The sequence below is a fragment of the Barbus barbus genome, assembly GCF_936440315.1.
Source record: "Barbus barbus genome assembly, chromosome: 2".
Taxonomy (NCBI): Eukaryota; Metazoa; Chordata; class Actinopteri; order Cypriniformes; family Cyprinidae; genus Barbus; species Barbus barbus.
The window spans coordinates 46004849-46027159 of record NC_136730.1 but is presented as its reverse complement, the minus strand read 5'-3'; positions in this window follow the sequence as shown (position 1 = coordinate 46027159).

Here is a 22311-nt window from a genome sequence, read left to right as displayed (position 1 = left end):
AGCATCAAAACTGTGTAACGTTATGAAATAAAATGTCGACTAATGAAGAGGTTGGGGTGTCGATCGACTCCATCTACATTTTGATTATCATTCTGAATCCAATTCATAGTCTTTTTCAGCTTTTTGTTCAAAATTATGTTTTTTTAATTTATAAAACTTACCCACATTCAAGTGTTTAAAAAAGACTGCATAAAGCTAGAATATTTTTTTTTTTTGTTTACAAGCATATATTTTAGCTTTATTATCTTTATTTTGATGTTTTGTTTCTTCAGATATTCATATAACAAAATAATGCTTTTAATATACCTATAAGTTCACTTTTACTTGCAGTTCAAGTTAAAAACATTGATGTAAACTAGTTGTGTACTCAAAGTTTACTACTGTTATAAATAAAGTATACTTAAAAGTATATTGTATATCATAGAAAGTGGACCAATTTAGTCCCAATGAGTACTGAAATAGTACCCTTACGAGTATACTGCTAGTACACTGATATTTGTATACTTACTGCATAAATTATACTTAAAAATATACTTGATCTTTGCTTAAGTATGCTTAATAAAATAAACTTGAATTATACTACTTTTTGGTAAGGGGATGCCTAAAATCAGAGGAAATGATAGATGAATGACACTGATGTGTAAGCACCAAACACTGATTGTAAGCCTAAACTTCACAAAAACTATAAACTGGTTCTTCAAATCTGATTGGTTAATCACAATGTTGTTTCAGGGTCAACAAAGATGTCGATCCAGGAACATGTCACACTTGGTAAAATCAGGTGTTTTGCATTTGTTCGTGATTTTTTTCTGGGACTCTACCACTCTTGAAGGACAGAACGGGGAGAACGTCTCTCCAGACCAGAGGTCAGATTTCATCATTAGAGACTGCCATCCAGGTTAACGGCTGCCAGATGTTGGGCTGAATTTGTTTTCTAACATGCAGCACAATCTGGCTGTCTATCAGGTGGATGTCCACAGGGAAATGTGCTGTATGTTATTGATGATAATAAGGACAGGCACGTGTCCTGTTTGTTGATAAGACCGAAACCAAGCGAAATTGTTTCGCCATTCTCAACGTCTGCGGCCTGTAAGCACAGGATCAACCCTCGCTGCTTTATCTCGCTCCCTAATGTTTATGTGAGCAGTCTGCTATTACCCAGATGTTTGATTATCCAATCACAGAGCTTTGACCTGCAGCTGTGTCCAATTACAGCGGGTTATTGAGGAGAAAGCCCCACCCCCTCTTGATCTTCTGCACACGAGCAGAGTAAATGGTACTCGCGGTCTCGGTCGACGAGGGCAGAATGCTGAGCGGCCGACATCAAGCATCTCTCCAGGAAATGAAGAGCAGCTAAAGTAGAGGCTATTTTCATACAGGAGATGGAAAACAGCCCTCTTCAGATTATATCATGCACTAGGTTATTAAAACCCCCCTCTCTGTCTCTCTCTCTCTCTCTCGGAAGGTGTGATGATGGCTTTGGCCTCTCTGAGATCTGGCAGGCCTGTAATGGGATGTGATTTGAGAGCACAGATCTTCGCTGAACTCACTGTGAGTCGAGGGTCAGATGGCTTCTTTCCATCATCTACATCTCAGCAGAGGGTTCTTCACTCTGGAGCATCCCTGTGGATGTTCAAATTATTGTGAGGTGTGTTTGATATTATCATTATTCATATTTAGGGTTACACTAAAAATTATGTTGGTCCTCAGTATTTTTTGGCTTCTTATCCAGTAAAAACTATCTAAAGCATCCTTAAATCAAGATGCATTTACTTCAGAAGCAAAGTGACTGAAAATCAATGTATCAAAGATGCAGGCCCGGTTCTAAAGGGGTACTGGAGTGCTTAAACGAAATCAAACGCACCCTCAGTTAAAGCTGTATTAACGGCATTTTATTGCAGATTTTGCAAACTATCCAGTGCATTATGATTTGCGCTCTGGAGATCGATTTCTATTTCAGCGTATTTTCAGCATTGAGCAATGTAGCCAATCACATACATATCTGTTGATTTCTTGAATCAGAGGCATTTAAGATAGACTCACTGCTCAAATCACCAGAGTTTTTGTTCAGGTATTGTGTTCAGTATGAATCCTCTCATTATAACAAAGTGTTGATGCAATGTAAATAAGAGATTTGTTGTGCAGCGTAGAGAACTACAATAATAATAATGATAATAACATATCTTTGTGATGGATGAACTAAGATGTGTGACAGCTTTTTAGTGATTACGAACGGAGTGCTCTTTGCACCATAGCAACGGACACCACTAATATATATATATATATATATACACACACACACAGTGGGGCAAATAAGTATTTGATACACTGCCGATTTTTCAAGTTTGACCACTTATAAAGAATAGAGAGATCTGTAATTTTCATCGTAGGTACACCTCAACTGTGAGACACAATATATTAAAAATAAATCCAGAAAATAACATTGTATGATTTTTGAATAATTAATTTCCATTTTATTGCATGAAATAAGTATTTGATCACCTACCAACCAGCAAGAATTCTGGCTCTCACAGACCTGTTAGTTTGTCTTTAAGAAGCGCTCCTATCCTCCACTCATTACCTGTATTAATTGCACCTGTTTGAACTCGTTACCTGTATAAAAGACACCTGTTCACACACTCAATCAATCAGACTCCAACCTCTCCACTATGGGCAAGACCAAAGAGCTGTCTAAGGACACTAGGGACAAAACTGTAGACCTGCACAAGGCTGGGATGGGCTACAGGACAATAGGCAAACAGCTTGGTGAGAAGGAAACAACTGTTGGCGCAATTATTAGAAAATGGAAGAAATTCAAGATGACTGTCAATCTCCCTCGGACTGGGGCTCCATGCAAGATCTCGCCTCGTGGAGTATCAATGATCCTGAGAAAGGTGTGGGATCAGCCTAGAACTACACAGGAGGACCTGGTCAATGACCTGAAGAGATATATAGTTATAGTTAGAGCTCCCTCACTAATTTCAGAAGCACCCTCAGTGTTTTGATTCTGGAGCTGGGCCTGTCATAGGGTCTGTTTACACCTGGTCACAATTTGATTTGTTAAACCGTTTCCATTAACACCTGGTTACATAAATGTGTCTTCGCAAAACGGATATAAATCCGGTCTTCAATTCCTGCGCTATACTCAGATTTAATGGAGTCAATGTCAACGGAACAACAGATAAACACTTAATCTTATTTATCATCAGCTCATTAGATAATCAAAGACCACAATAAGAGAGAGAGAGCAGCATCAGCACTTTCAATGAAGATGATTGTGTGTTGAGCGTCTGCGTCTTACTTTCAGTTTCATTTGCCCAACTTCCTGAAGACATACTCGGTTACTCATCCGCGGTGATGAGTGTTGAAGTGGATCAATGATTTTAACTCATATAGACTATAACATGCTCTCACACGTTTATTTTTTTTTTACATTTTGAGAGTATAATTTGCATATGCGGTTTCACCAACCAGATGCATTTACACCTGACCAGTTTCGTCTGAATGCAGCCCAGACCACCTCCTGAAGAGGTTTGAGTGATCAGATTTAAATCCGTCTCAATAGCGTTTCAGAGGGCATTTACACCTGGACTTTCATGACTGGATGGCACAATCAGAGAAAACGCGTGAAGTGACCAGGTGTAAACAGGCCCTAAATTGAGCGAGTTTTTGTTTAGACCTGGGAAAAAATCTGCCAATGGAGTCCAAAAAACAAATAAATCCTGTTGAATTAAGTTGGCAGTATATAGACAAAAGTATCGGGACACACCTCTTGATTATTGAATTCAAGTGTTTCAATCAGACCCATTGCTACAAGTGTAAAAAATCAAGCACATGCCATGCAGTCTACATTTACAAACATTTGTGGGGGAAAAAAATGGGTCTTATCTCTACTGTGATAAGATGCCACCTTTGCAATGTGTCAGTTTGTAAAATTTCATCATCGCTGTAAAGTGGAAGCATTTAGGAACAGCAGGAACTCAGCCATGAAGATGAAGACCATGTAAAGTCACAGAGCAGGTCACCAAGTGCTGAGGCGCATGGTGTGTAAAAACTCTCCAACGCTCTGCTGATTCCAGAGCTGAAGAGAGTCACACATAAAGGTGTTTCAATAAAGTGGCGTCAAGTGAACCTACAGTATCTAAGACAACACACAAGTATGTGGCTTCTAAATAATGAATTTGTCATTAAATGGTTAATCAAAAATTAGTTGCCCAGGCAAATTAAACAAACAAAAATCTTAACTTTTGTATGTTCGGTTATCACCAAAATATTTTTAAAGTAATTCTGGGAATCTTATTAAATCTTATAATATTAACTCTTAGCCATTTTTTTTTTATTATTTTCTTATGTGTATATATGTTTTGTTTCTGTGGCATAGCAGTTTGGTTTGCCATCTGTTGAAAAAATTCACCAAAGTTCACCACACAACTATTTATTGTTAAAAGTGTCTAATGTTGCCATTGATTTGCTGAAGATTTACTATATAGTTTAAAATATTACATCAAAGTATACAGCATCCTAACATCTCAGTTATATATTTTTTTTAAATGCATTTTCATCTCTTCTCTTTGAATGAACAGGGCTGTTTTGTGTTTTTCTGAGATGTGTCGTGTCTCTCTCTCATGTTCATTCTCAGAGAACGAGGGTTTTATTGAAGGGGTTTTACACAAAAATCCCATTTAAGCGTCACACATGTTCATGTTGTTGTATAATCATGGATAAAGTCCAGGGAATATCAGCTTAATGTTGGCTCTCTGTGAGCAATGCTGAGAGATCGTCCTCGCGGTTCAGTTCAGGACACCTGTGTTTGATTGTGAGATGTTTTACGAGGAGGATTTGTGAAGCTAGGATTATTTATGTGAAATGTGTTCGGAATCCAGCGGATTAGTGCTGGTGTTGCGTTAATACCTGTGTGTCCTAATGGGAAACCCGGCAACTGTGTCCTTACAAGGGGTCAAAGGCCAGAGACTGATAGCTTTTGCTTCTGTCTTTAAGAAAATGACAACAAAAGGTTTGATCAAAGCACTCTGCACAAATACGGCACACTTTGGTGTCCCATTCATTTGTCTTTTAATGCATTAGAGACAAATCTCAGTGTTTCTGTTGTTAATTTGTCTTTTCAAAAAGTCTCTTCTGCTCATCAATGCTGCATTTATTTAATAAAAATACAGTAAAAACAGGAAAATAATGAAATATTACGCAAAATTTCAAACTGCTGTTTTCTATGTGAATATCTGTTAAACTGTCAATTATTTCTGCGATCAAAGCTTTCTTCAGTATCACATGATTCTTCAGAAATCATTCTAATATGCTGATTTGATGCTCAAGATTTTTTTCTGATTATTATCAATGTTGAAAACAGTTGCTGCTTCATGTTTTTGTTGAAATTGTTTTGTTTTATTTTTCAGGATCCTTTGAATAGAAATTTCAAAAGAAGAGCATTTATTTGAAATCCAAGGTGAGTTTGAGCTCCATCAAGTTGATTCTTTATCGTCTATTTTCTATCTTAAAAACTATTTTATACACTATCATTTTCGTTTCTATAACGTGTGAATATATCCCCTATAGCATTCTAAAATGAAACCAATCAGAGCGCCTTATTATCACTAGTTTTATTTTGATTTCTCGAGTCTGCTATTAGCTTATAGCTCGTTAGCATCTGTAGCGTGGCTGCTGCTAATCTCGCTTAGATTGATATTACTCTATTCACATACATTACCATTGTTTCACTGTTACTTGCTAAAAGCTTGGGCTCCTAAATATTAGATCACTCGCACCCAAAGCAGTTATTGTAAATGAAAAGATCACAGATAATAATTTTGATGTACTCTGCCTGACTGAAACCTGGCTGAAACCAAATGAATATTTTGGTCTAAATGAGTCTACTCCACCAAGCTACTGTTATAAACATGAGCCCCGTCAGACTGGTCGTGGCGGCGGTGTGGCAACAATATATAGTGATATTCTCAATGTTACTCAGAAAACAGGATACAGGAGGTTTAACTCATTCGAAATACTTCTGCTTAATGTTACACTGTTAGATATGCAGAAGAAATCTCTCTTATCTCTTGCTCTGGCTACTGTGTATAGACCACCAGGGCCATATACAGATTTCCTAAAAGAATTAGCAGATTTCCTCTCAGATCTATTGGTTAATGTTGATAAACTGCTAATCGTCGGAGATTTTAACATTCACGTTGATAATACAAATGATGCGTTAGGACTTGCGTTTACTGACCTAATAAACTCTTTTGGAGTCAAGCAAAACGTCACCGGACCCACTCATCGTTTTAATCATACACTAGATTTAATTATATCGCATGGACTTGATCTTACCGATATAGATATCGTACCTCAAAGTGACGATGTTACTGATCATTTCCTTGTATCGTGCATGCTGCGTATTACTGATATTAGTTATATGGCTCCGCGTTATCGTCTGGGCAGAACTATTGTTCCAGCCACCAAAGACAGATTCACAAATAACCTGCCTGATTTATCTCAACTGCTCTGTGTACCCATAAATACACATGAACGAGATGAAATGACTAGCAACATGGGCACTATCTTCTCTAATACATTAGAAGCTGTTGCCCCCCTCAAATTGAAAAAGGTTAGAGAGAAACGTACTGCGCCATGGTACAACAGTTATACCCATTCTCTCAAGAAAGAAACTCGTATTCTTGAGCGCAAATGGAGAAAAACTATCTTTGAAGTTTGTAGAATTGCGTGGAAAAACAGTATGTCCAGCTATAGACCGGCTCTAAAAGCTGCCAGGGTAGAGCATATCCACAAACTCATAGATAATAACCAAAACAATCCAAGCTTCTTATTTAGCACAGTGGCTAGATTAACAAATAAACAGACACCGCCCGATCTAAATATTCCCTCACAGTTTAATAGTAATGATTTTATGAATTTCTTTACTGATAAAATAGATAACATCAGAAATACAATATCAAATGTAGATTCTACTGCGTCTAGTATTTCAGCTTCATTCATCGCACCCAAAGAAAAACTGCAGTGCTTTACAACTATAGGACAGGAAGAGCTAAATAAACTTATCAGTGCATCTAAACCAACAACATGTTTATTAGATCCTGTACCCACTAAACTACTGAAAGAGTTGTTACCTGTAGCAGAAGAACCGCTTCTCAATATTATTAACTCATCGTTATCTTTAGGTCACGTCCCAAAACCATTCAAGCTGGCGGTTATTAAGCCTCTTATTAAGAAACCACAACTAGATTGAAATGAACTGGCAAATTACAGACCCATTTCAAATCTTCCGTTTATGTCTAAAATTTTAGAAAAAGTTGTGTCTACTCAATTATGCTCCTTCTTGCACAAAAATGATTTCAGTCAGGTTTCAGGCCTCACCATAGCACAGAAACTGCACTTGTTAAAATTACAAATGACTTGCTTCTTGCTTCAGATCAAGGCTGCATCTCATTGCTAGTATTACTTGATCTTAGTTCTGCGTTCGACACTATAGACCATAATATACTCATAGATCGATTACAGAACTCAAGGGCAGGCTTTAAGATGGTTTAGATCATACCTGTCCGATCACTACCACTTTGTTCATTTAAATGGAGAGTCATCTCAATTATCACCAGTAAAGTATGGAGTACCACAAGGATCTGTCCTAGGTCCTCTGCTATTTTCAATATACATGTTGCCTCTTGGTAATATTATTAGAAAATATGGGATTAGTTTTCATTGTTATGCTGATGATACTCAACTATATATCTCAACAAGGCCAGATGAAACTTCTAAACTAAGCTAATAGATTGTGTAAAAAACGTAAAAGATTGGATGACCAATCATTTCCTCCTATTAAATTCAAATAAAACAGAGATATTACTTATTGGACCAAAAATGAGTACACGGAATCTCTTGGATTACAATTTGCAACTAGACTTGCCTATAAGGCCCTAAATGGTTTAGCTCCTGCGTACCTAACTTGTCTTCTACCACGCTACAATCCAACCCGCTCCCTAAGGTCGCAAAACTCTGGACTTTTGGTAGTACCTAGGATAGCAAAGTCCACTAAAGGAGGTAGAGCTTTTTCACATTTGGCTCCCAAACTCTGGAATAGCCTTCCTGATAACGTTCGGGGTTCAGACACACTCTCTCTGTTTAAATCTAGATTAAAGACACATCTCTTTAGCCAAGCATTCACATAATGCATCTTATAATCTTGTACTGCAGTTATATCTGATCAAATGTACATTATTATTATTCTTTAGCTTGGGTTGAACAAATCATTTTTGCTTAGATGGAACAGCAGCTATGCTAATTATGTCTCTACTTGTTTCTCTGTTGATTATCATCCCGTGGTAACTAGGAATGACAGAAGCTTCAGTCTGGATCCAACCCTTAAATGATCTGAGATGACCGAACACCTGAGAAAAGATGATGCCAACCCCTCAGAGGACCTCAGAGGATGCCAACGCTCAGACAACATACACAATTACCACATTTTGCCATAAGTTAAATATATTAAGGTTCTGCAATATATAAATATATTGTTAAAACTTAATTTCCTGTAGAGCTGCTTTGCAACGATTTGTACGATTGTAAAAAGCGCTATACAAATAAACTTGAACTTGTTTAGCTATAAACTATGCTGATATCGTGAGACACATTTTCACCTCAACAAGAAATATCCACACGTTGTAATTTTGCGAGGCACGAGATCTCATCAAGATCTGGCGGAAACCCTGAATTTAGCTTTTTTTATTAATTGAAAATGAACAGTACCAAAGTGTTAAAGGAACAGGGTTCTTTGTTCCAAACATGTTTTTTAATTTATTTATTCTTTAGAACATAAAAATGTTTGGAGACGCAAAACTTTTCCATGTCCCTTAAAAATGTGGCTTGGTCTATAGGATAAACACAATGGATTATTTCACTAAAATTTTGAAAACTTCTGAAACCATTAACATTTGGAATACAGCTCATATTTTTCCACGTTGTTGTGTCTCTTTTCCAGTGCAGTTGTTTATTTATTTTTAGTCTTGTTGCCTATTTTTTGTAATTGTTATCATTTCAAGCCACTGTTTGTACTGCTTGCTCATTTTCAGGAATAAAGTACAATAGTAATGATAAATTGGCATTGCTTTGTGTTATTTTATGTTGTGAGAAGTTGTCTATAATATTTTAATTTCATCATCACTAAACAACTTATTTGAAGTTTTGAGTTATCACAATACTAGCTAAAAAATATTAAGAAAAATATTAAGAATAAAATTCATAGTAATTTTAAGACTTATAAAAATACTAAAAAAAGCAATGTTGTCAAACATTTTTTTAATATTTCAACGTAAATAACAAAAAACACCAGAACAAGTATTAAAAAAAAAAAAATACAAAAGGTATTGCATTTTTTTCTTTTTTTTATATATTTCAACATATTTTCTTCTCTGTGTCTTTTTGATCCGAAGTTACAATGTTAGTATTCATATATTCTAACCAATTAGAGAAACTATAATTTACTTAGTCAGATTTGCATCCCAATGATGTTAATCTTGATTATACTTTATTGTTACTTTGTATTCTGAGTAAATTTCATCTTCACAATGCCAGAAGCATTCACAGCAATCCCAATTTTAGAATGTTTTCCAGCAATAGTCCCTATTTACTTTAAAGGTGCCATAGAATGCATTGATACAGTATTTTAAATTGTTCTCTGATATCTACACAGAAGGTATGTGGCTTAAGTAAGGGCAAAAAATCTCCAGAAACGATTTTACATGTCCATTTACAACCCTAGGATTTCTCCCTAGAATGAAACGGTCTGTTATTGGCTTATTTGGCAGGGTCATGAATAATAATGAGCTCTGCTCTGATTGGCTGTTTCACAGTACGGCTCATCAGCAAGAAGGAAGCACAGGGAGGAAAATATATATTTAAATACTTTCTCTCGCAGTTATATCGTCGGGTAATTATACTGTATATAAAACGCGGGCATCAGGGAGCCGTTATTAATATGCGAGGCATTGAAACTGCTTTTGAACGATCCATCGATCGCGTTATAGTTTCACTTTCAAGAGACGCGATCACACAAACTATGTTTACATTATGGAGCAACAGTACTTACCACACATTTCACAAGATCAGATGCTTGTCAGTGGTGCTCAGGATCTGTAAGTCATTCGCCATCATCCTCATCTCTCCTTACTGAGAGTGAAATCTTATGTACTGTAACAGGCTACCGCTAGCAAGGAGCTAACCATGTCCCTTTAGTGGCTCGCGTTATTTGCTTTCTGTGCCTTTCTGAATACAGACACCAACCCATCCCTGCACTTCACACCCCCTGCACGGCCTGGAACATAACATTTATTGTGTTATTTTCGCTGTTGTCCGCGCTTGTTTATTTACAATACCTGCAGAGCTTCTGATGGTTCGGCCGGCTTAGAAGAAGGGCGGGTTTATGCAAATGTTGGGGGCGTAGTGATCCTGACCGTTGCGTCACAGTCTGTGTTATGTTCTGATTCGCCTGTTTTTCAGTGCTCTTTTTTAATCACGAGATTTACATATGAAGGAGGAAACTATGGTGTTTGAGGCTCACTGTATGTCATTTCCATGTACAGAACTGTTATTATTTAAATATGCCAGGGTAAAGACAGTTTTTCATTCTATGGCACCTTTAAGAATGTCAAAACCTTTGAAATCAAAGGTTTCAATAATATATAACATCTGAGACTGTTGTAAGGAACCTTTCTTTTTTTATTACAAAATGTTATAGGCTGTATAACATTTTGAACATCATGAAATTAAATATAATTACGTTAAATATCTTACATACGCCGCCGTCACGTCGCTGCCTATCATTGGTTTCGACAGAGACGTCGCCGTGGGTCTGTTGTCTGCCCTCCCTATCAATCCCCATTCAAAAATCGACACGGACTGACGGCGACTGAAGGGTAGACTGCTCCTTCTACTGCCAAGTCTTCGATGTGGCAGCTTTCACACCTCATACAAGTCCGTCGAAATGGCGACGCCGAGAGGCACCTTTGGCCTGAGAATGGCTTGTAACTTCAGTTTCATTAGTGTCTCAATGTAATACATCTGTGCTGAATAAAATTATTAGTATCTTTAAAAAAAAAAAAACATTTGAATGGTAGTGCATGTTGGATAAACATTTATGTATTAATCTAGCATATCATAATTTCAACATCATGGTGGGACAGCAAGTAATTAACCTGATGTCATTTGCGGACTGCATTTATCAAACATCAGACATCATCAAAGTTATTGTAAGGGGGAAAAGGATCAAACAAATCAACAGATACAAGCTCATTTTAACAAGTGAAATTTCATTTAATTTTACATTGATTTATTTTCTTTTAATTTAAAAGAAAGAGGCTCTTTCACTGTTGCTTACACGTAGACCAGTGGCCCTGCTGTCTGCTGCGTTTATTGAGTGCTGTCAATCAAATGGGAAACGGCTGATCTGCTGTCCTTCCTCGCGAGAGAGATGAACCCCAAACGCCTCTTCTGTGATCCTCGCCTGGATTTCTGGACACTAGAAAGTGCCGCGTCGGCAGAACCCAAGGGCAGTGTGTGTTCATTTGAATGCAATTCCTCTCCTCCATCTGCCGTCACTCATGGTCAGTCTCTGTCACATTTCTTCCTGCTCTCCTGCTCTTCTGTGATTTTAAGACTTCATTAGGCTGATGGTGCTGATGGTGCACAGTCACTTTGCCAAACCCTCACACACTCACACTCACTCACACACACACACACACACACACACATACACACACGCACACACGTTGGTTTTTGTGGTTTATGGGGACTCTCCATAGGCGTAATGGTTTTTATACTGAACAAACTGTGTGTGCTATTGCCCTACACCAACCCTACACCTAAACTTAGCCCTCACAGGAGACTTTGTGCATTTTTAGATTTTCAAAAAAACACCATTTAGTATGTTTTTTAAGCCTTTTGAATTACGGGGACATAGGCAGTGTCCTCATAAACCACCTTCATATTGTAATACCTCTGTCATACCCATGTCATTATAAAAATTAGTGTCCTCATAAACCACATAAACATGCACACATTCACTCACACACACACACACACACACACACACACACACACACACACACAAACCCACACACGCAGACACAGTGTGTGTGAGTAATTTTTCACAAGAATGGTATAGATCACCATATTGAGTGTTTTTTGTTTCATTTTTTTAATTGCTGAGAATTCAATGAGAAATTCAAAACAATCCTGATAATGGCCCTTTTCAAAAAGTATACTTATAATAATATACTTTTTAAAACTTATGACAACATATTGTGAAAATAATATACTTAGAAGAATAGAGTGCTTTTGACCCACTTGAGTAGGTAGTGATATTCATAGTATTAGTAATAATTTCATAATTACGTCTGTTTTCTTTAATAGATGTTTAAAGTACTGCTGAATATACTGATAGGCAATTATGGGAAATTAAAATGTACTTTATGACATTTCTATAGAAACACTGTCTTTTTTTAATGGTGAAGTTTTAATATATTTACTTTAAATATAATATCAAATAATTAACTACATTTAAAATGATCAAGTATTTTACGTGTGCTTTAGTATGTTAGTTAACACAGCAAAATAAGTGTATTTCTTTAAAACAAAAGATTATTAATTCATATCGAGTCTACTTCAAAATAAAACATGTACGTTAAGTACACTTGCAAGTGACCACTGTGCAAATATACACTGAAAAAAATGTGGTTTATTAAAAGTGTTCACTCAGAAATTGCTATTAAATTTCACAAATAATTACAAAGGATCTACAAATAACCCATTGAATTAAACATTAAATTTTGAAGTAGAAAAAAAGCAGAAATATTTTATTTAAAAATGTACTTCAATAGTGTTTATTTACAACTTAATTTTGCAAAAATAAATAAAAATAAGATAATATTTGTATTATTTTTTAAAATTATTATTATTATTATTATTTTTTTTTTTTACAGCACATCTACTGCGGCACATTTCAATACTGTTTCTTTGCTGCACAGTTTATAGCATGACACTGCCAGCCATCATGCACTAAGAAGAAAGACACAGTTAACTGTTGAGTTTGCCTTGCATTTATAGGATGATTGTGCCAACAAAGATAATAGATTCATGTGTGTCTAGGTAAAACATTCATTTCAAGAAGTACACACCTCAGATCCACATGTTCCATTACGACACACCTCCGGCTGCCGCTTGCGGGATTAAACCTGTTATCAGTGTGCAGGTGCTGAGGGAATTTACTGGGAATTTTGGGAATAGAGGCGATGGGAAGTCTGGCAGCTGATAAGAGTGTGTGTGATGTGATTTATAAAGAGAAACCGGTTCTGCCTCTTAAATAGGTTCCACAGGGCTCGGTACTGGGCCCCTTTATTTTCTCTATATGCACGGTTCTTCCTTATTTCATATATTTTAAAGGAGAAGATAATGATGTTCATATTTATCCAACCTTGGACATCTGACTGCCCTACAGAAAATAACGCTAATAAGTGAGATGCTAGACATTCAAGGAAAGATTGGGCGGTGGTCAAATCTCACAGCGGACATTTGTGGCGACATTTAAATAAACCATTATTTATGTGCAAACAGTGTTTTAGACGGTTACTGAGCGTGAGGGAGTTTCGCAGGGGAAGGTGTATCTGCATTAGCAGACGGCAGACGGCTCTGTGCAATTTTCTTCTAAAGGCAGAAGTAGGAAGTCAGGATTTCATTATTCACCACACTTATCTCAAAGCCTGTGTCTGTACACACACACACACACACACACACTGGCGCTAGCCAGCTCTCTCCCACACTGCTTCTCATGTATGCATTTGGATAAAATGTACAAATAATTTAGCTGCAGACATTGTGGGTGCTTATCCAAGTCTTAACCTCCTCTCTCCCTCTGTAAGCTGAATGTTAACTAATTATTTTGTGTTATCTTGCTGCATGGCTCCCGGGCTCTATCAGACTAGTGCACATGCAGAACAGATAAGACTGCAGTGGAGAAGCAAAGACAGACAGAGAGAGAGAGAGACAGTGAATGGGCGGTGTGTCTGTAATGCTGGTGCCTGTGTGTTCCAGGAATGTCTCATTATTATGAATATTGCACGTTAGTATACGCAGTGTTGGGCGAGCAACTCCAAAAAATTGTGTTGGCTGAGCTATCAGCTCCTCCACAGAAGAGAAAAGAGTTCAGTCAAGCCTAAATTAAGCTAAAATAGTAGCTAGTCTGACTAAAAGTTACAAGGTAAATGTGGCTAATTTTAAAGACTCACTTTGAATTATCAACATGCTAGTGTAGCTAACTGACAAAATGAACCTTTATATGCACTTACAAAAGGTACTGTCTTTCTTTTACGGGTAAATGAACCAGAACTATTGATGAATCGTCTTGCATTAGACCTGTTTAAACCAAATAGAAAGTTGCAAATCATGGCTGTGATCAAACTAAACTGTGTTGGCTGACTATTATATAAGTCTGAAATAAAACAATCTGTAGTTTTATCTCTGTTTACTAGTAAAAATAATAATTAAAAAAAAAAAATCTTGAAAAGAAGCAATTTGCACATTAGACAGCACAACGTTCATATTGTGAAAGACAAAGTTATTTATTTATTTATTCTAAAAGGGGTACAAATTTAATAGGGTAATAAAACCTATGTATTATTTGTTTATTTGACAGGGACAATACAAACATGGTTAAATATAAAAAAATAAATAAATAAATAAAAAACATGAACAGTGTAGAATTTGTTTGTAGCTTTTACAGGATAAGAAGCAGCAATTTAGCAGCAAAGTGTGTTAAAGCTAAATTTGTCATGTATTTAGATCATGCTTATTGCATTATTTTAGTGTTTAGTTTGTGTGTTTCACTGATTATTGTTGATTATATGCAGACCACTTATCATAATGTGGCTTTCTTGTTTACCACCTGTATTATAGTAGTTGTCAATATATTTTAAGATAAATAGTCGATTTTGCTAGTTTAAGTAGTCTTATATTAATTTTATATCACTTGATGAACAAATTGTAAAATATCCAAACATCATGTACATGCCATCCTGTAATCATTTTTTCACTTTACATTGTACATGTATATTATTTAAAAAAGTTTAGATATTTTTATAGATGCAAACAAAACTATCGATTCATAAAATGTTCTGCAGTTCATTTTTAAATGCGTAATATGCGATTAAAACTGTAGAAAGTTCATTATCAAGCTGAAGTACAGCAGGTTCTTCAGGACAATATTCAGTAACATTTGATGGCCCAAATTGTAGAAATTTTGCTAGAACAGTGGAAAAACATATATTTAGGAAGCTCTTCCAAACATTAGCATCTCATCAGGCCGTCCTCGGTGAGGATGCGAGCTGTGTTTGTCCTTGTTAAACGCACAAATGCAAAATAACAGAGCTGACAAGTTCCCAGCACAAGCGGTCTGATTACATGAAGTCAATGGGGTTTAATGGGGCTTGAATGGGGCTGATTGCTCACTGCACTTTTCCGCTGACTTCGCTGTCCGTGAACTGCCACAAACTTTCTTATTTAAGGGCGAAACTCTGCATTTGAAATAAATGCTTTCTCTGAAGTATTTTAGCGTGATTCCAGCGAGTCTTCATGAGATTGCGTTGAAAGCGTCAGTGCTGCAATCAGATGTTTGTGTCGCTCGATCTCATCACACAGACATCAAGAGGCTTTCAGGATCCGTCATAACAGGTATCTGTGAGTGACTGTCGCTAATGCTCATATTATCGCATTAGTATTCATGCACATTTGTACGTGATTCTAGCACATGTGCATTTTAGTACATTTAAAGAGACATTGAAACATAAAATATCAGCATGTTGACAGCATCCGAGACATAAACCCTACTGTGTACTGTATGTAACTACACACGTACAAATGATTTGAGCTTTTTATTTATTTCATATTTTATTTTTTATGTTGAGAACCCTTAAAAAATACATTAGAAAAAAACCTCAAAATAAAGGTAAATGAGTGTGGGTTGATGTCTGCGAAGGTCTTGAGGCATAACAACAGTCACTTTATATTGTAGTTTATGAGCTTTAATGATTAAACTCAGTCATATAATACTGCATTTATTTGATTACCAATACAATGAAAAAAAGTACTATTGTGAAATATTGTTAGAATGTGAAGTAGATATTTTCTATGTGAATATGTGTTAAACTGTAATGTATTTCTGTGATCTGCAGCTGTATTTTCTGCATCATTACTCCAGTCTTCAGTGTCACATGATCTTCAGAAATCATAATAATATACTGATTTACTGATCAACAAACATTTCTGATTATTATCAATGTTGAACACAGTCGTGCTGCACAATATTTTTTTGTGGAAACTAGGGCTGCCCCTGAGTATTTGACTAATCATTAGTTGACCAGAAGAGGCTTGGTCGGCCACAATTTTATTAGTCATGTACTCGCAGAAAAAAAAAATTAAATCCACAAAGAAGTCATGCAGTTCGTGACGGACAGATCATTATCGGCTGGTCTAATACAGTAGTCTACATTAGGCAGGACATCCAAATGCTCACCTATCATTCATCGACCTCAAATATGGCTTATCTTCTGAAATATGTAAGTATTAGCAACTTTACCTGGCCGCTCAATCTAATGTTAACCTAAAGAAATGTGCACCGTTCAAGTGTCTGTGTGGAGTGAAGAGTAGCACTCACTGCAGGACAGATGGAGGTGCTGGTGCGCTCACTTGCTCTTAAAATACTCCCTCGTTTCTGGTCATAAATATAAGAGTAATGCATCTCATCGTTTATTTGTTTGCGCTTATAATAACAACAAAACATGCCACTTTTGTAAAATAATGAAAGAAAACAGGATGCGCTTTCTGCCATCTCGGTCTGTGAACTTCAGTGCAAAACTGTTGCCTTACAGACATTAAAATATATATCTATATAGAGTGAAATATATACTTTCAAATAAACCAATTCAAATGTAAAACAAATATTCTCAGATTATGTAATCTGTATGAAACAAGGTGCATCACTACTGCAGAGATGACGAGTTAATCTCTTAAACCATGAACAAAAACTCTTTTATCAATGCATTATTAAAATATGAATGCAGTCTCCTTACTGTTTTTCCCTGACACATTCATAAACAGTACTTCTGCCGGTGTGCTGTGGAAAGCTTTAGGCCAGTGTCAGTCTCAGTAACTCTAAAGGTCATTCAGGTCAAAACCCATGAGCGTTAAACTGCCACTTTACATCCAGAACCAGTCTGTGTCTGTGCATCTTGTGAATCTTGATGCTGCTGTGTTTTCTTGAAGTCACTGGCTCAGAAACACTGGCGGTGTAATATCAGACTACAGAGGAACTCTAAGTTAAACAAATACAATTATTTCAGGTCTCTGAGCTCATCTCTCACACATAATTAGCTCGAAAATGCAGATGAACATCGGTTTTAAATGTTACTGCTCTGTAACGAGTGTATGATCTGATTAATGGATGAATTAATTAAGCTCTTAGATGTGGAAAGACATTGGACAGCTCATTTCATCCAGGATCCTTCGTAAAACGGTCTGGTTCTCTAGTTACTGATGGTGAAATATTATGCACAACCGTACAGCGGTAATAGAAGAAAGTAATACATGCAAAATCATAAAAATATGTATTATAAATCATCCAGAGACAGGCTGAATGTGTGCGCAAACTACAGTGGACTAAATAAACATCTTGTAGCATCATAAACTTAAGTGATCAACTTCAGCTTCAACTTCAACAGCCCAATGCAATTTATTAGCCTTTAAAGAGATTTGGTGTGAAAGAATACTCACAATCATCTATAAATCCACTTCAAAATTCACCTTTTCATGATGAGAATGCTCCTGCTTCATTGACGTCCTTGCAACTCGCATTATGTGAAAATGTGGCTTCAGCATTCAGGAGCTGCAAGTGATAAATAGATAAATCTCAGTAGATGGAGACGTGTGATTACAGCAGCGAACCGCTGTGGCCTTAAACAGATCATTGGATGCATCCATCTTTTGAAAGTCATATTTATTTTATGTATAAATAGAGTCATTATTCAGTACATTATGAGCTTCCACCTCTCTCTAGATTTTCTTTCACAGATCTCTAATGCTGCAGAATGTGCACCACTGTAAAGCTTTCTAATTTCACTGTTTAGTGCTTGTACAAAACTGATATTTATGAATTCAGATATGCATTGGACCCAATATGTATTTTTTTCAATATGTATTACTGGGGACACTTAAGTCACACTTGAAATTGTTAAAATGTAATTGCACTTCATTTGAAATATCACAGGGACAAGATAAGAATATCCATCAATGATGGTCAACAATATGACATAAACCATATTCTGATTTATTTTCAATGATTTCCACATTTATTGCAAAATTAGAATGTTTTTAATGTAAAAAAAAGTAATATTGTGAAATGGAATGTTAAATTGAATAATTATCATATCGTAATTATTTGTATTAAAATTGAGTGACAAATCTATTTCTGTTTGCAAAACTCAAGCATACATTAATAGAAAGAGTCAAATTTGAGGCCAAGTTCCTGTTATTCAGTGTATTTGTGTGTGTGAGAGATTCTTGCAGTGAGTCTGGCCACAGGCAGCCCTGACCTTGTCTTCCTATTCTACAATTTAACATTTCAGTGTCCTCCTCTCCAAAGAAATGCTTTATTCACAGCAGACAAAGAGGAAGGAGAGCACCATGCAGGCTAGATAAAGGAGGAGCGGGACATGGAGCCCACCGCAGTCTGTGGGTTTAAAAGCGTTTTCTGAAAATGTGCATCTGATTCAGACTTCCTCCACACTCGACCAATCAGGGTCAAGAGACACAAGCAAGCTCTCTGCGCTCTTTTATATAATAGTTTGTTTTGCTTCTTGTTTTTTAATCGATTTCGTGTCATGGTCTCAAAAGCCCTTTTTGCACTTTGAAGGTGGTCAGATTTATCTGGTTTAGAACGGCTTTGGCAGAAATTCTGCAGCTCCGACCTCAGGTCTCACGTGGACCGTGGTGGGCTACATGTTGTTTAACCCAACATTGATTTGTTCTCTATGATGGGTTACGATCCCTTGACCCAACAGCCCAGGCCTCCACAAGCAGCTTCACATAACCTGAAGATGCTGGCACTGGTTTCAGATGCCAAATCCAGAGCGTTCCCACACTGAGAACCCATGCACTGCTCCTGCTCTCTGACCTTGCTCAGTTTTGGGGTTTTCTTGTAAACCTGACCATAATTGGATGGAATGTACTGAACCTCAGCGATCGAGAGTTCAGGAAGACAACTATTATGTGAGATGTATTTCACCAAATAAACTGCTGGAGGATTCATGCTGAGCCAAACCAGCACATCATTAAAGCAGACTTGAGTTCTGCCAAACGTTTGTGCTGTAACAGTAACAAGAGCATCCAAACCACTGTCCAATACAACAATCATTCATAAGACCATGGAGACTGTTTTTCAGCACTGATTGCCACACACCAGGGAGATTCCATAGGCTCGCTTCTGACCAATTGGCATAGAGTAGGGAGATTAAACAGGATCTTTTTGGACCAACTGGCAGATATCAGGGACAATTCGTAGATACATTCTTAACCAATCAGCGGAGACTAAAACAATTCCACAGGATCATTATGGACCAATACGTAGAGACCAGGAAAACTCTTAAGCAATTAGACAATGTTACTGTATCATTCTGGACCAATAATCAAAGACCAGGAACATTCCACAAAAACATTTGTGACCAATCTGCATAGACTAGGAATCCTCTTTGTTTTGGGTCAATCAGCAGAGACCATGAATATTCTTTAGAGCCATTATTGAACAATCAGCATAGACTAGGAATATTAAACAATATTGTTTTGGACCAATCAGCAGCAGCCAGAAGCATTTTGTAGGGACATTCCAAACCAATCAGCATAGAGTAGGTAGATTGACGATATCGTTTTTGACCAATCAACACACAGCAGGGACGTTCCATAGGGACACTCCTAACCAATCAGCACAGAGTAGGTACATTGACAAGATCATTTTGGACCAATCAGGACACAGCAGGGATGTTCCATAGGGACATTCTTGAAAAGCTGCATAGAGTAGGAATTTTAAAAATGATTGTTTTGGACCAATCAGCAGTGACCAGAACCATTTCGTATGGACATTCTTAACCAATCAGCATAGAGTAGGTATATTGACAAGATCACTTTGGACCAATCAGCAGAGACCATAGACATTCCATAAGGACACTTTTAATAAATCAGTAGACTAAGACAATTCCACTGTATCATTCTAGACTAATAAGCAAAGATGAGGGACATTCTGTATAGATATTCTGGACCAATCAGCATAAACTAGAGAGATTCCACAGGGTCGATTTAGACCAATCAGCAAAGACCAGGGACATTGCGCAGGGACATTCGTAAGCAAACAGCCAAAACTGATTCCACTGTATCGTTTTTGACCAATCAGCAGAGACCACGGCTTCATTCTTGTCCTGCTCAGCAGACCAGGGAGATTCCACGGACAGCAGAGAGGATTTTTTTTTTTTTTAGTGAGCTCTTCAGCTAACTGTATTCACATCACTACCATTAAAAACACCCAACATAAATGTACAGAGAGACGATTGGACACACAGTTCAACCACGGCAGGATGGAAGCATTTAGTGTGTGAGATCACATGCATTGCTGTGGTTGGGCTGTGTTATCCAGACATATTAGGCCTGCTCTGGTTGTGGGTTCTGACAGTGCACTGGAAAGCAGGGAGATGTTTAATCGTCCATATGAAAAAGGAGGCAGAGGAATCCGAGGCTGGCAGAGCAGCAGGAAACCCACAGGCCTTTGGCCCTCTGTCAGAAAGGATCAAATCTGTGTGCCATTATCCGTGCACATGTGTGCCAAAAGAGAGCGAGCGAGAGAGACAGAGAAATGGTCTTATGTCACACTGGCCTCAGGATTTGTACTGACAGTGTTTGGACTAGCGAGTCAGAGGTTAGTATTGAGAGAATGCAGTGCGGAGTGGTTTAACGCTGGTGTGTTTAAAATTCGAATGGCAAAAGCTGTGTTAAAATGAAATGGAAAAGTCATAATAAGGGTGACTGAACGCTGAGACGTTGTTTGTGGGAATGATCAGTGCTGGGAACATATTTTGGGGTTGTTGGGAGAATGTTTGTGCATAAAGTGGAATGGCGAATGGAAACTCCATAAAGCTCACTTTGGCCAAACATCTCATATTTAACAGAAAAACAAGTCCTCGGTTCTGATTAAGTTTACTGAACTTAGAGGTTTGTTTGTTTTCTTTACCTTAGATCTTGTGTTCTTACTTTTAAATATATATATATATATTTTTTTTTTTTTACAAATTTCATACATTAACCCATTTAATGCCATTTTTTCCCAGACATGAAAATATCCAAATGATGTGTCATTAGTAACCCTTTGAAATAATCACCATTTTATTTTATTTTGTTTTTGTTTTTTTGGAAAAGTGTGTGAAAAATTGTGTTTTATGGTCGGTCACAATTGTGACTGGTGGGATAATGTGTGTACTGAATTATCATATTTACGTAGTCATAAAAATTGTTATCTTAGCCCAGCTATTTTAAACTCTTTTGATCACATTCTAGGGTTACTATATTATGCATAAAAAAACCTTATACAACATTGATAGGAACACTAAGATAAAATGCAGAAAAACACAACTATCAACGCGTTTCAAAATTGTTACTTTTTTGTCAAATATAACATACAATTTTTATTTTAGTGCTACCAGTATTACAACATCAATATTGTACATTTTTTGTAACATTTTAATTTTTTAATTTTGAACAATATTTTGTCATTGCAGAATTTTAGTGTAATTTCCAACTGCAATTTAGTGTAATTAACAACTGTAATTGGATTTATATTGTATACCTAAGTTCACTGTTATCCCAGCGGTCACTATTGTGACCATAAACAAGTTTACTCATTCTGTGACCAGACTCAATAAAACTGAACGTATGTGAATTCATATATTAATACTATACCCCTCAAAGATAATGTGTACCAAAAATCTGTGTTATATCTTTATGTTGAGACACTTTACTAGCCTTTCGTTTTGGAGCTTTGATGCATACATCATCTGCTCAAGGTACAAACAGGAAATAAACTGCTCTGGTCATGTGACAATTTGCACTGATCATGTGAAACTGCACATATTTAATTGAGACCCTTTATTTTTCCATGTTTGCAGGAAGTGCACTAAAACATCAGTCAGTAAGGTTTTTAGAGCTTTA